Source organism: Canis lupus, chromosome X, assembly GCF_048164855.1.
Source record: "Canis lupus baileyi chromosome X, mCanLup2.hap1, whole genome shotgun sequence".
NCBI lineage: Eukaryota > Metazoa > Chordata > Mammalia > Carnivora > Canidae > Canis > Canis lupus.
In genome coordinates, this window is record NC_132876.1 from 84,467,728 (window position 1) to 84,480,957 (window position 13,230).

At 39.0% G+C, this 13,230-nt stretch overlaps 1 protein-coding gene and 1 pseudogene across 3 annotated transcripts in view; both read right to left on the bottom strand.

Annotated features, from left to right (window-relative positions):
• Positions 1–13,230, bottom strand: part of JADE3 (jade family PHD finger 3) — a 137,174-nt gene that overhangs the window by 71,432 nt on the left and 52,512 nt on the right. The gene's annotated exons all lie outside the window — the stretch shown is intronic.
• On the bottom strand, positions 316–1,111 carry LOC140627442 (small ribosomal subunit protein eS6-like; annotated as a pseudogene).

The window sequence follows — 13,230 nt, forward strand, 5'->3', positions numbered from 1 at the left end:
AAAGATGGACACAAAGCAATCTTGCCTTATCAGTGAAGAGTCTTGGAAACAGATTAACACCAATAACATCAGTCCTGGGAATAAGAAAGTGGGTTTGTTAATGATTTTTAGAAAAGAAAACAAAATTTTGGGTTTGGGCTTTTATAGTGCATTGATCTGTCTGTCCATTTCTCTGATGCCACTGCTGTTCTAATCACTGTAGGAAAATTACAAAGAACAGTAAATGTAGCACAATGATAGTAAATCTTTAGCTCTGTCTTTATTATTTCTTTGTGTGTGTGTGTGTGTGTGTGTGTCTGATCTTATTTATTTTGTCACTCTGAGAAAATCTCATTTTTGACTGGACTCAGACTTAGAGGTAGAAGCTCTCAGAGAGGACAGCCTCCGTCTCTAGGCAATCTGTTCCTGGCGTTTTTCTTTGGCCTCCTTCATTCTCTTGGCCAAAGGTTTAGCATATTCTGCATCCTCTTCCTTATTTTTCTTAGTACGCTGTTTCTTCAAAGCAATACGCCGACATTTGTGTTGGAGGACACGTGGAGTAACAAGACGCTGAATCTTGGGTGCTTTGGTTCTAGGTTTCTTACCTTCTTTGTTTAGGGGCTTTCTAACAACATACTGGCGGACATCGTCTTCTTTTGACAGATTAAAAAGCTTTCGGATTCTGCTGGCTCTTTTGGGCCCCAGGCGACGAGGCACAGTAGTATCCGTGACTCCAGAAATATCCTTCTCCCCTTTTTTCACAATAACCAAATTGAGAACACTGAGATTGGCATACACAATGCAACCCCGAACAGATTTGCGCTTCCTCTCTCCAGTCCTCCTGGGTCAGTAGCAGGAATGCCCCTTACTCAGCAGCAGGCGGACACGGCCATGGGTCAAGACACCCTGCTTCATGGGGAAGCCTTGTTTGTCATTGCCACCACTGATTCGCACCACGTAACCCTTCCATTCCTTGCCCAGAGCATCGGCAGCAACTTCTGTGGCCATACGCTTCTCATAAAAGGTACGCAGTTTGCGCTCATCATCCACTTCAATGAGTTTCTGGCAGCCAACAGCTGGGAAAGAGATGTTCGGCTTCATCCTGAAGCGGCCTGTCTTTATTATTTCTAATCACAACAGTACTATAAATATCACCATCAACCAGCTGTTTTACAGATGAGGAAATTGGGGTTCAGAAATGTTTAATGGAAATGCTTGCAGCCACACGGCCACCAGAGGGCAGAACTGGCAGGTATATCAGGACTGGGCACTCCAAGTTGACCCCGAGACCTGAGGCAGGCAGGGGTGGGGGGGAGGAATGACAGCAGAAATGCTGGCCCTTCTAAGCCCAGCCTCCTAGGCGTGACCTTGGAGGCCCACAGTATTGTGGTTTCAATCTGTCAGGCCTCATCACCTGCTGTTCCCCTACCTCCAGCACAAGCTAGGCCCAATGAGATTCCAGGAACGCATCTTATTTCATACTTGCCGACCTTTGCATGGAGCTCATCCCTCTGTCTATAGTTCCTTCTTTGTTAACCCTGACCACCCCATTTTCCTCTCACCTGGTCCTACCTACCCATTTGTTGGATCCCTTCAATGAAGCTCTTCAGATAGCACCCTCCCACAATTATTCATTCCTTTGCTTTCTATCCAAGTCTCTGTGCATGCTTTTGTTGGTGTAAAAAGCACCTCGCTTATGCTGTAAATATTCTTTACATGGTCAGCCCTGCCACTAGACCACACCCATCTTAAATGCGTGGACTATATCACATTCATCTTTTATTCCCAAGTCTTAGCACAGGGTCCTGCAAAAAGTAAACATTCAAAAGAGTAACAGATGCTCTGGTGCCCTACCCAGATTCCCTTTACCTAGCAAACATGCCCATCTCCCAGTTACTGCCTGTTGTTGGCTGCTAATGGTTCCCAGAGGTCCCCCTCACTAAGCATAGGGGTCTTGTCCGGGAGATTATACTCTCCCAGTCTCCCTGGGGGCAGCTAGCAGCCAGTTCTACAACCTGCCTCACTCTAACCACAACATGGTAAGACTATAAGACTTTCCTAAGACCATATTCTTCCTTTAGCTCCTTCTTCCCTACCCTCTTATCCTCACTCCCTTATCAGTTTCCCCTGAGAATACTCCCTCAAGAAATCATATACTTTCAAATACCATCTCAGGTTCTGCTTCTAGGCACCCATACTACTCAAGACAACAAGTAAATCTTCATTAAGTGGTATACTTTTAAAAGTATTTCAGAATAAAATTTTTTGTTAAGCAAAACCATAAATAAGTACAGTGCAATCTTGGAGTAACTTCATGATGCACCTCAGTGTCTTATATTTGGATATACTATTCAGCTGTTTATTTTCTAGTCCTCTATTCAATGTAGAGACTTTATAAAGGCATCCTTTCCTTCCTTACCTCCCACAATGAGAATACCTTTGTTTTGGCAGAAAGGAAATGTGCACCAGCCCTCACCTTGCACCCCTGGGAACAGTAATTTGATGGCAGTTTTCAGATCTTATTCCTACTATAATCTCAACCAAAATGATTAACAGCATGCTGACTTATTTTAACAGTGACTGTGAGCCAGGCAAAATACAAATGTATAAAGTAAATGCCTTCCCTGGGTGAAACTCTCTTTTAAAGGAGCACTGTCTGGAAGTCAACCCAACTGGGATTATTTGGGACTGGAATCTAAGTCTGTGGTTTGGTGGCTACTTGACTTCCCATTAATATTACCACAGAAGGGTAGGCAGGCAGGCAAGGAAAAGTGATTAACTTAAACACAGCCCTTTCCTTCTATATGCCCAGGAGACAGACTTATGAAATGCATGGTCAGTGCAAGAAGCTCCTTTTCACTGCCCTCTGTGGGGCCATGCAGCAGTTTACAAAATAATCTAAGGCTCTGCTTTAAACGTGTTCACACCCTTTGACCCAGAAATTCTACTTCCAACACTCATTTTTGAAAAATAATACAAAACACAGAAAATAATTATGGACAAAAATGTCCATTAAAACTCCGTAATAAAAATAACTGAAACCTAGCTATCAAACAAAATAGGAATAATTAAAAAGTATTATCATATCTCATTCAATCAGGTAAAGATGGTATAAGGGGAAATTTTTACGTTAAAATGTTAAGCGGAAAAAACAGTATAAAAACTGGTTTTATAGTGAGATTACATGAAATAAAATATGTAGAAAACAGGTGAAGGCTGTAAGTAAATTTACAAACATTAGTTACATTAGTAACACTAAAGTGATGGATTTGGGGGTAATAAAAACATTCTTTCCAGGGCACCTGGGTGGCTCAGTGGTTGAGTGTCTGCCTTTGGCTCAGGTCATGATCCTGGGGTCCTGGGATCAAGTCCCACATCAGGCTCCCCGTAGGGAGCCTGCTTCTCCTTCTGCCTATATCTGTATCTCTTATGAATAAATAAATAAAATCTTTTTAAAAACCCCATTCTTTCCAATTTTTTTCCACTGTCCACATTTTTATAGTACACATACAGGGCATTTATAATTAGAAAAAAATACTTCGAGGATTTCAAGATACCTGTCCCTCATGTCACCCACAAATGATGCAGCTGACCTGAAACACTGAGGCTATAAAAATAGCTGTCACTGCCATTCAACATGGACATTAACCAGAGTTGGAAAAAAATCCAGAAAAGCACAATACAATTAATTACATTGAGAAGCCTCCATATTATAAACATAGCCCCCAAAGCACAAAACTTTGTAGTTTGGTTAAAGACAAATATCTAAAGCAATGGTTCCCAACTGAAGGCAACTTTATCCTCCAAGGGACATGTGGTGACATTTAGAGACATTTTTGGTTGTCACAACTGGGAAGGGGGGTGTTACTGGTATCTGTGGGGTTAGAGTCCAGAAAAGCTGCTAACCATTCTATACAACCCACGGGATAGTCTCTTACAATGCACAGATGTATCTGGTCCGAATTGTCAATACTGCCAAGGTTGAGAAATCTTGCTCTAAAAGGATGAAGCAGAAATAGATAAGACTCAAGAAGAGTGCAGAAATGATTGACTTGAGTTTATTCACCCAATCACAGAGTAAAAGTAACAAAGGGGCACTCCCTGAAACCTAAAGGCAATTTTATCAAAAAGAAAGCAGGACTTTGAGCAATGCTTAGAGAACTTAGAGAACTCATTAGCTCAAGAAGTGGAACAGAATGAAAATGTAAACAGGTTCAAGAAGGGCTGAGATAAAATCAGGGTGGATAAATCCATGACGGTATTTGGAAGTAATCCTTAAGTAAAGAAACATCTGAAAAGTCCAGCTCCCTTAGGCTTTCAGGAAAATATCCTTTAGAGCCATTAACAGAGATGGACGTTTGAGTTAGGTCACTGATCAGACCAGAGAACACTTCTTATATCCTTAAGGGTCAATTCCCGCCCATGTGGGCAAAGAATCTCCTAAACTATTCCTTAAACAGAAATCATGAATACTATGAATATGTTTCTTGAACTGGTTAGCTTTGCTTTGTGGTAAACAATACTAGCCTCCACGTTGAGGCCATTTGAGTCTACTGCCTATGGTTTAATTCAGAATTCATCCCTCTCTACACAATAATTCAATCCATCACTACTTCAATGCAATGTTGTGGAAACATAACTTCCCTTTAAGCCTGTTCACCTCACATATCTTTCTTCTCTACCACATTTCAGTAGTCAGTGACTATAGCCATAAATATCTATCTAGAAACTGAGTAAACAAAAAATAAGAAAAAGAACATAGCCTATATATTTTACTGCTCCTCCTCATCCCCAACAAAATCTTTGTCTTTAAAAAAGAGATACCAGAAGTTGGAGTAGATGAACTTTTCTGTATTTTCTAAAAGAAGACTACCTTCATCTCATTCTGTATGTATTTGTCATTTTAAAAGCTTATTTTAAGAAATTAAGACACGTCATCTGTCTTATGAGTTCCCTGTGACCAGATGAGGAATCTGGAGGTCAACTTTTTTCCAAAGCCCTCAAGACACATTAAAGAAAAAAGAAGAAAATACAAATTTACCTAGACAGGTTCCTGCCACTCAGAGTAGTATTTCCATGTCAACCACAGTTATCTCTATTGCCAGGAAGCAGGCTTACCCTCTTTAAACCAACTTGTTAACTTATTTGGGCATTTCAAACCTCCTGAGTAGAAATCACTTTGCATAGAAAGGCCGGCCTGGGAAGTGAGTTTAAATCAAGGTTCAGTCAACTTTTTCTGGAAAGGACCAGCTAGAAAATATTTTTGGCTTTATGGACCATATGGTCTCTGTTCCAACTACTCAAATCTGCTATTGTAGCATGAAAGCAGTCACAGACAGTACATAAACAAATGAGCATGGCTCGGTTCCAATAAAACTTTATTATACTGAAATTTGAATCTCATATAATTTTCATGTCATGAAATATTATTCTTCATTTTCAACCATTTAAAAATGTAAAAATCATTTCTAGCTCACAGGCCACAGAGAAATAGGTGGCAGGCTAGATTTGACTTATAGGCCATAGCTTGTCAACCTGTGGTCTAAACTACAAGAAACAAACCTACCTACCTACCTACCTACATTCATTCATATAAATTTTTTTTTCATTCATATAAATTTTTATTATTATTTTTAAGTAGGCTCCATGACCAGCATGGAGCTCAGGCAGGGCTTGAACTCATGACCCTGAGATTAAGACCTGAGCTGATATCAAGAGTTGGATGCTCACTGACTGAGCCACCCAGGTGCCCCAGGAGACCTTTATTTTAATGAAAGAAAGAATATTGAAAAGTGGAAGCCTACAACTGAATTATCACTCTCCTAACGTCACCTCCCTCCTTCTTAATCTCTCAGCCCACTGTTTGGCTGATACAGACCTCACTGAAAGGTTTCAGCCTGGGTGGTCTATTCTGTGATATTATCTTGACAGATTTTAATGGTCGTAGGCCTTTCTAAATTAAAATCTGTTTTATGCCTTTTAAGGGGAAAAAAGTCCCAGTTCTAGTAAGTTTTTAAAAATTAGCAGTACATGTTCTTCTTAAATTATGCACATATATTTAACAATTTCAACTACACATATAAGTAGGCTTAATTTTAAGAATAAAAAGAGATATACGTACAAAACATGAACCCTCTTAAGATAAAATACCATTTGCAAATAAGACCTCTTAAGAATAAACTAAGTCAATAAGAATAGCTTTTACTATGATATACGCAATTCTCCAGATAGAAACACAAACAGTTTTTAAAAATAGTTTCCAATATGCCTCATCTGCTGCTGTGAGTTGCTTCCACATTGGGATTTTTGCTCACAGGTACCCCCTAGTACATTTATAACATCTACTCAATTTAAAGTGATCATCATAGTTTATTAGGAGGAAAAATAACCTTTATCTCAGGTTTTAGTAACAATAAAAGGCAGGTAAGCCTTACATATAGGTCAAAAAAACAGAAACAATCCCAAACTTACTGAGCAAGTTCAAATCCACTGCACACCAACCGTTAATACTGTGCTACTAGAGGGCTGGCACTGCACTGGCCACCAGAACTGAGAAACCAACTCCTCTGGCTCCCTCAGGGCCAGGGTCACAGGACCAGGTGCACTAGACACATTTTCATGGCTTGGGTGATCACAGCCTCAAACTGGTAACCAATGATGTGTGACAAACCAATCAGAAAGGGGTTTCGGTGTTAATCCCAAAATCAATCAAATTGGTTGGGGGTGAAGTGGAGGGGGATTGAGGTTAAACCCTCACCTCCGGTTAGAGCAATGCCTAAGGCAAAGGAGCAGTCAGACATGCAAATTGACATACAAGGGAAAGAGTCAGTACTGACTTTGAGGGCAACAAAAAGTGAGGGAAAATGAAATAGCCACAAATCTTCCTCAGAAGAAATTAAAGGGACTGGGGCACAGATGCCAACACAAGTTAAGCCCCCAAGAAAATATATCTAGCCTCTCCAGCACAGGTTCTCAATCCCCATTTCTCACTGGAATCATCTGGGGAGCTTGTAAAAACCCCAATGCCCAAACCACACCCATTACCAATTAAATCAGAATCTCTCTTTTCAAAGGACCAGCTTTTGGATTCACTGTTTCTCTCAACTGTTTTTGTTTTCAATTACATTAACTTCTCTTTTTCTTTATTGTTTCCTTCCTCCAGCTTGCTCTGAGCTTCTTTTGCTCTTTTTCCCTATTTTCTTGAGGTTAAAGCTTAGATTTTTCATTTGAGATCTTTCATCTATCCCTCATATAATCATTCAGTGTCATAAATTTCCCATTGGGCACTGATTTTGCAACATCCTACAAATTTTGATGCACTGTATTTTCATTTACATTCAGGTCAATGTATTTTTTTAAATTTCCCTAGAGACTTTCTCCTTTACCTGTGGATTAATGAGAAGTGTGTTATTTAGTTTCCAAGTGTTTAGAAACTTTTTAGTAGTCTTCCTGTTTTTGATTTCTAGTTTGATTGCATTATGGTCAGTGAATATACTCTGCATGATTTTAATTATTTAATTTTTGTTGAGGTTAGTTTTTTGGATTGGGATATAGTCTATTTTGGTGAATGTTAGTTACCAACTTGAAACTAACTTGAAAAGAAAGAATATTATGCTGTTGTGGAGCATTCTATGTCAATTATATCCAGTTGACTGGTAGTGTATTTCTTCTACATCCTTGCTGATTTTCTTCTGCCTGGTGGTTCTATCAGTTACTGAAAGGGGCACTGAAGTTCCCAACTTTAATTATGGATTTGTCTATTTCTCAATTCAGTTATGTTGAGTTTTGCCTCAAGTACTTTGAATCTCTGTTATTTGGTGGATACACATTTAAGACTGCTGTGCCTTCTGGATGGATTTACCCTTTGAATCATGTAGTGCTACTCTTGTCCCTGGTAATTTTCTTTGCTTTGATGTCTAATCTATCTGATATTAGTATAGCCACTCCAGCTTTCTTTTGATTGGTGTTGGCATGCTATACCTTTTTGCATCCACTTATAAACTACTTGTATCATATTTAAATAGAGTGAAATGTGTCTATTCCATCTTGTTTGGAACAGCAAGTTTAGTATTTTTGCAACATTACTCTAAAATTAGACATAATATCTCAAAATCTTACTTCAAACAAAAAATTAACTATTAAAAAAGGAAATATATGATACAAAGAGCATCTTATTCATGTTCCTACCATATCTGAAGAGTATCAAATTTAAAAGGAAATGAATCAACCTGAGGATGTGTGAGATTTTCACTTATTGCACTCTCCCAGAAGAAGGAAAGAAACAGGTTAAGAAAATAGGTAAAACTGACAGGCATGAGGGTAACTGGGAGACTGACTCCCTATCTGTGGGCTAGTTGGTAACAAGTAAAATCAGTTGGTAACAAGATGTAACTATTTTTCCTTAAAAGATAAATATTCCCCACACCTGGTGCTCCTGGTTTTTCTTTGGGAGTAGGAACTCTTTCTCCAGTACTTGCACTTTCTAGTTTCCCATTCTGGATTTTAGTTATTTTACCACTTACTGGCATTTTCAAAAGGTTAACAGAGAGAATTTAAAATGTATAACTTGAGAAGGAATAAAATTCTAATTAATTAGTTCTGCCACTTGTTAGTTCTGTGAAAGAAATGATGAGTGAGAAAGCTGGAAAGTACTGACTAAAATGTGGCTTTCTGAGAATTAGTTGTGTTCAGTCATTTACGCTGTTCATGCTTCAGTGCCCCAGGAAGCCAGATCTGGATACAGGTAAGTAGTCATTTGAGACAAAACTGCAAAAGGTTACCCCTGAACTGTTTTAAATGCTAACCATAAGGGATCACTAAGCAATCTAAGATAAGGACTAGAGAGCATAGATAGAAACTAATTATCTCCTCTTGGCCCTAGGAAATCAAACTTCATGTAAACTAAAAGCATTCGTATAGGAATATGAATCACAGAGGAAAGGAAACAGGTTTTTCTTTTCTATCCATTTCTCCTATCATCTCAGTGCTATTTTGATCATTCTGAGTAACAGTGTTTTTAAAAAATGGACAGATAAAAAATTAAACTCAAAAATTTGAAATAAAACTCATTGTTGCTGTGTGTGGTAAGTGACTATCCTTTTGAAAAATACCTGTTATGTCTAGACCATAGTTGATTGTCATAGTGATGAAACTTTCCTGGACACTAAGCCTCAATATTTTCTTATCTGAGAATCTGCAGTTTAATTTCATCCTTCAAGATCAAAGGCACATAAATTAACTTGGCACATTGATCTGATGAATCTATGGAAAGTTGCCAGGCAAGTCCACAGATTAACTCATTAGTTTATAATGCTTAAAACAGCTTTGGGCAAACTGTTGAGAACTGAACAGAGGCTAAAACACTCAAAGTCATTCACCAATATATCTTTCTACACAGTTCACTGAAAAACATCTAACCTCTACTTGACCACTCAGTGAGGGAGCACACTATCTATAACAAGGCAGTCCATTCCAATTTTTAGACAGCTCTAAATGAAGAAATAACTTTCTATGAACGGAAAAAAATCTGTCTTTTAACTTCCTAATTCTGCCTTTATACTAGATTTACACTGGTTAACAGGTTCAAATCTCTCCCTACCTTTATCCCCAAACTCTCTTGACCCTACATCATTTTTCTCTATCTAATACCTAATTTCTTTCCCTTCTCTTGCAAACTCCTCAAAAAGTAATCTATGGTTTCTCTTCTCCTCCTTGTTTTTAGTCACTCTACAGACTTCTATCATACCAGAGTCCTTGAAAAAGTCACCAGTTTGGGCATATTTCCCAACCCTCATCTCTAAGTACTTGCATGCAGCATTTGACATGCTGATCACTCTCTCCTCCTTCCCACCAATGCTCCTGAAACAACTACTTTGGTTTCCAAAGGCTTTCTCTGGGTTCCCTCCCTGTGTTGCTCTCTAATATCCTTTTCTTCCTTTAACCATGTCATAAGTGATGGTGTTTCCTCAAAGTGCTCTATGCTACACACATGCTTATGGCTCTAAGAAAGGAAACAAAGGAAAGAAAGAGGGAGGGGAAGAGGAAAAAGATAAAAAAAGAACAAATCCAAAACCCTCTACCAACCATACATATCAACCTGGAAGGTGATTAACACCACGGCCACTGGCTCTTTCTCCCTTCTAGTGGTCTCTCCACTGGCACCTTCCTTTATGCAGGCACAGAACCTAGAAGAATCTCTAAATTCTTCCCCTTCTCTCACCTTGGATCAGTCATCAAATTCTACCAAGTTAACCTCTGAAATTATCTTCTAAATCACTAGTCCCATTTTAACCTTCATTTTCCTAGTTTGGGACCTAACCATCACCTAAAACCAGGACTATGATAGCAACTTCTTAACTAACTGATCTTAGGACTTCTGGTCTTGTCCTCAAATTTATCTTCCACCCAACTGCCAGAGACTTAGTTGAAACACAAATTGGGCTATGTCCTTTCATTGCTCAGACTTTAATGGCTTCCCTTTGTCCTTAGATCTTTATTAAGGTCCTCATGAGAGCCAACAAGGTCCTCCACAATTAAGCTGCACCTCATTCTGCAGCTTTATCTTTCACCACACTGCCCTGGGTTTTATGCTCTAGCAACAATGAACCTCTGTAGTTCCCAACCCCCATACTGTTTCTCACCCATATGCTTTGTATAATCATACCATCCTTTCTGTCTGGAAGGTCCTCTTCTCACTTCCTCACTTAGAAATACATAAACTCATCCTTATAAGGCTTAGAAAACATGTCACCTCTTCTAGAATGCCTTCCATGTCTGACTCACTCTTAGCCTGACAATCGCAACAGCAATATGCCCTAGGAATGGCCTGGGTATAGTACCATCATTAACTTAAACTGTTCTGTACCCGGCAATATGTATTTTTAAAAATCTCCAACTAGAATATGAGTTCCCACCAGGCATGGGCTAGATTTTTTGAAAAATTTGTAATGGATATTATTCTTCCTTTATTTCTTTGAAAATCCTAAACTTCAAAGTCATTCTAAAATGGTTCTCATTGGGAGTGGGAGTAAAATTATCATTTGCTGGGCTCTAATTTGGACAACTGTTCTTACTTTGAAGTTTTAGTTTGCAGGCTAACCTTGGAGAAAGTTCATTTCCCTTCTTCTTTATTTACCCTCTCCATTGAGAGGTACTTCCTCTCAGGATTCTCAGTCTTATCCTACCAAGAGGGAAAAAGGAACAGATTTAGACAGTAAGCCAATAATACATTTGTCTCTGGCCCTGAGTCTCTCTCAGCTCTCTTGCCTGTCACTCTGAATAGAAATAACATCTTTTCCTCTCTGTTCATGGGCAATCCTTGACTTCACAGTCAGGGATCATTTCCTCCATTCACTGAATGTTTTGATCTCCATTATCTACAGAAATACAATCCTCAGACATCTCTACCTTTTTCTGGATCTAGAGTCCAACATGTCAGTAACTAGAGGCCCATGACTAACAGTCTCCACTGGCTGTTTGATCGGTTTCTGGTCCAGAGGTTTACTTTTCTTGATCACAGATATGTCTTTCTAATTTTTATTTTATTATAACTTTGTTTAGAAAGGAGATATGAGTTTGAAGTATGAAGTCAGAGTCATCTTGACCAGAAGCCCTTAGGTTTAAATTTTACAAGTACTACATAATCTGGGTTCAACAAGCTATATAGCCCTTAGGCCAAATCTAGCTCATTGCTTGTTTTTGGTATAGCCTATAAGCTAAGAATGGCATTTATATTTCTAAATGGTTGAAAAAAATCAAAGGAAGAGTAACATTTTGTGACATATAAAGATTATGTAAAATTCTTATTTCAGTGTCCTTAAATATTTATTGGAATACAGTTATATCCATTCATTTATGCTGTTCTAGTTATCAATTGCTGTGTAACAAACAACTGCAAAACAGAATGGCATTAAGAAACCACCATTTTATCACCTCACGGAATTCTATGGGTCAGGAATTCAGATAAGGCATGGCAGGAATGGCTTTTTTCCTACTCTAAGATGTCTGGAACCTCAGCTGGGAAGACAAACAGCTGGAATCATCTGGAGGCTTCTTCACTTATCTGGCACCTTTGACAGGGATAATTTAGCTTAGCAAACACCATCTCCAGCATGCCCACATAAGACCTCTCCAGCTGACATAGCTTTGGGATAGTCAGACTACTTACATGGCAATTTAGGGGTCCCAGCATGAATATTCTAATGAACAAGGCAGAAGCTGAATTCCCTTTTATGACTTAGCCTCAGAAGTCATATACTCCACTGTACTGGTTGATGTCATCACAAGTCAATCTGGATCTAACTGGAAGGACACATAGGCCCTGCCTCCTGATGAAAGTAGTGTCAAAAAATCTGCAGCTCTGTTTTAAACCTGCATTTATGGTCTTCACATCATTTAGTACCAAGGATCCAGAATTAACGACTCTGACTTAAAATGTGAGGCACAATCAGGTATTGGAGCACTGGAGTTTCAAAAGAAAAAATCAGCTTCACAAAAGGACTGATATCAAGGCCCTGACTTATAAACAATTTTAATACTTTCCAATTTGTTTCTTATCAGCCTTTAACTCTGAACAGTCAGAACACATGACTTTTTAAATGTTACAGAAGTAACTGAAGCCTTTAAAAAGAAGAATCTGTATTTGTGTGATAAACAGCAAAAAAAAAATGGCCCCAATTTTCTATCCTTGTCTTTATTTATGACCTTTCAAGGTGACTTTGAAGCTTCTTCCCATTCCTTGAATCTAGACTGGCTTTATGACTTGCTTAGGGCAAGAGAATAAGGAGAATAAAAGTGGGCCAATTCTGAGCTTTGGGCTCAAGAGGCCTTGCTGCTTCTACTCAGCTTTAGAAATCTGCCCAGTTACCATGAAAACAAGTCTGGGCTAGCCTGCTGCAGGAGAAGATATGTAGGAGCCCAGTGCTCCTGCCCACTACCACTGCTCTGGCGGATCAACCAACCTCAAGTGTAGAGCTCCCTGGTGACCTGTAGTTGACACAGGCATCAAGGGAGACCACCTAAGAACAGCAGAACCACTCAGCTGAACCCAGCCCAAATAGCCAACTCCTAGAATAATAAACTAAGTAATTACTATTTTGAGCCACTAGCTTTTGAAGTGGTTAGATATATAGCAATAGTTAACTGATAGAATTTAGAAGGCAGTTTTTAATGATTAACTATAGAATGGAAATTTCATCACACACTTCAGACCTACTACACTGAGTCACTTCAGACACTGAATGATTCTCCAAA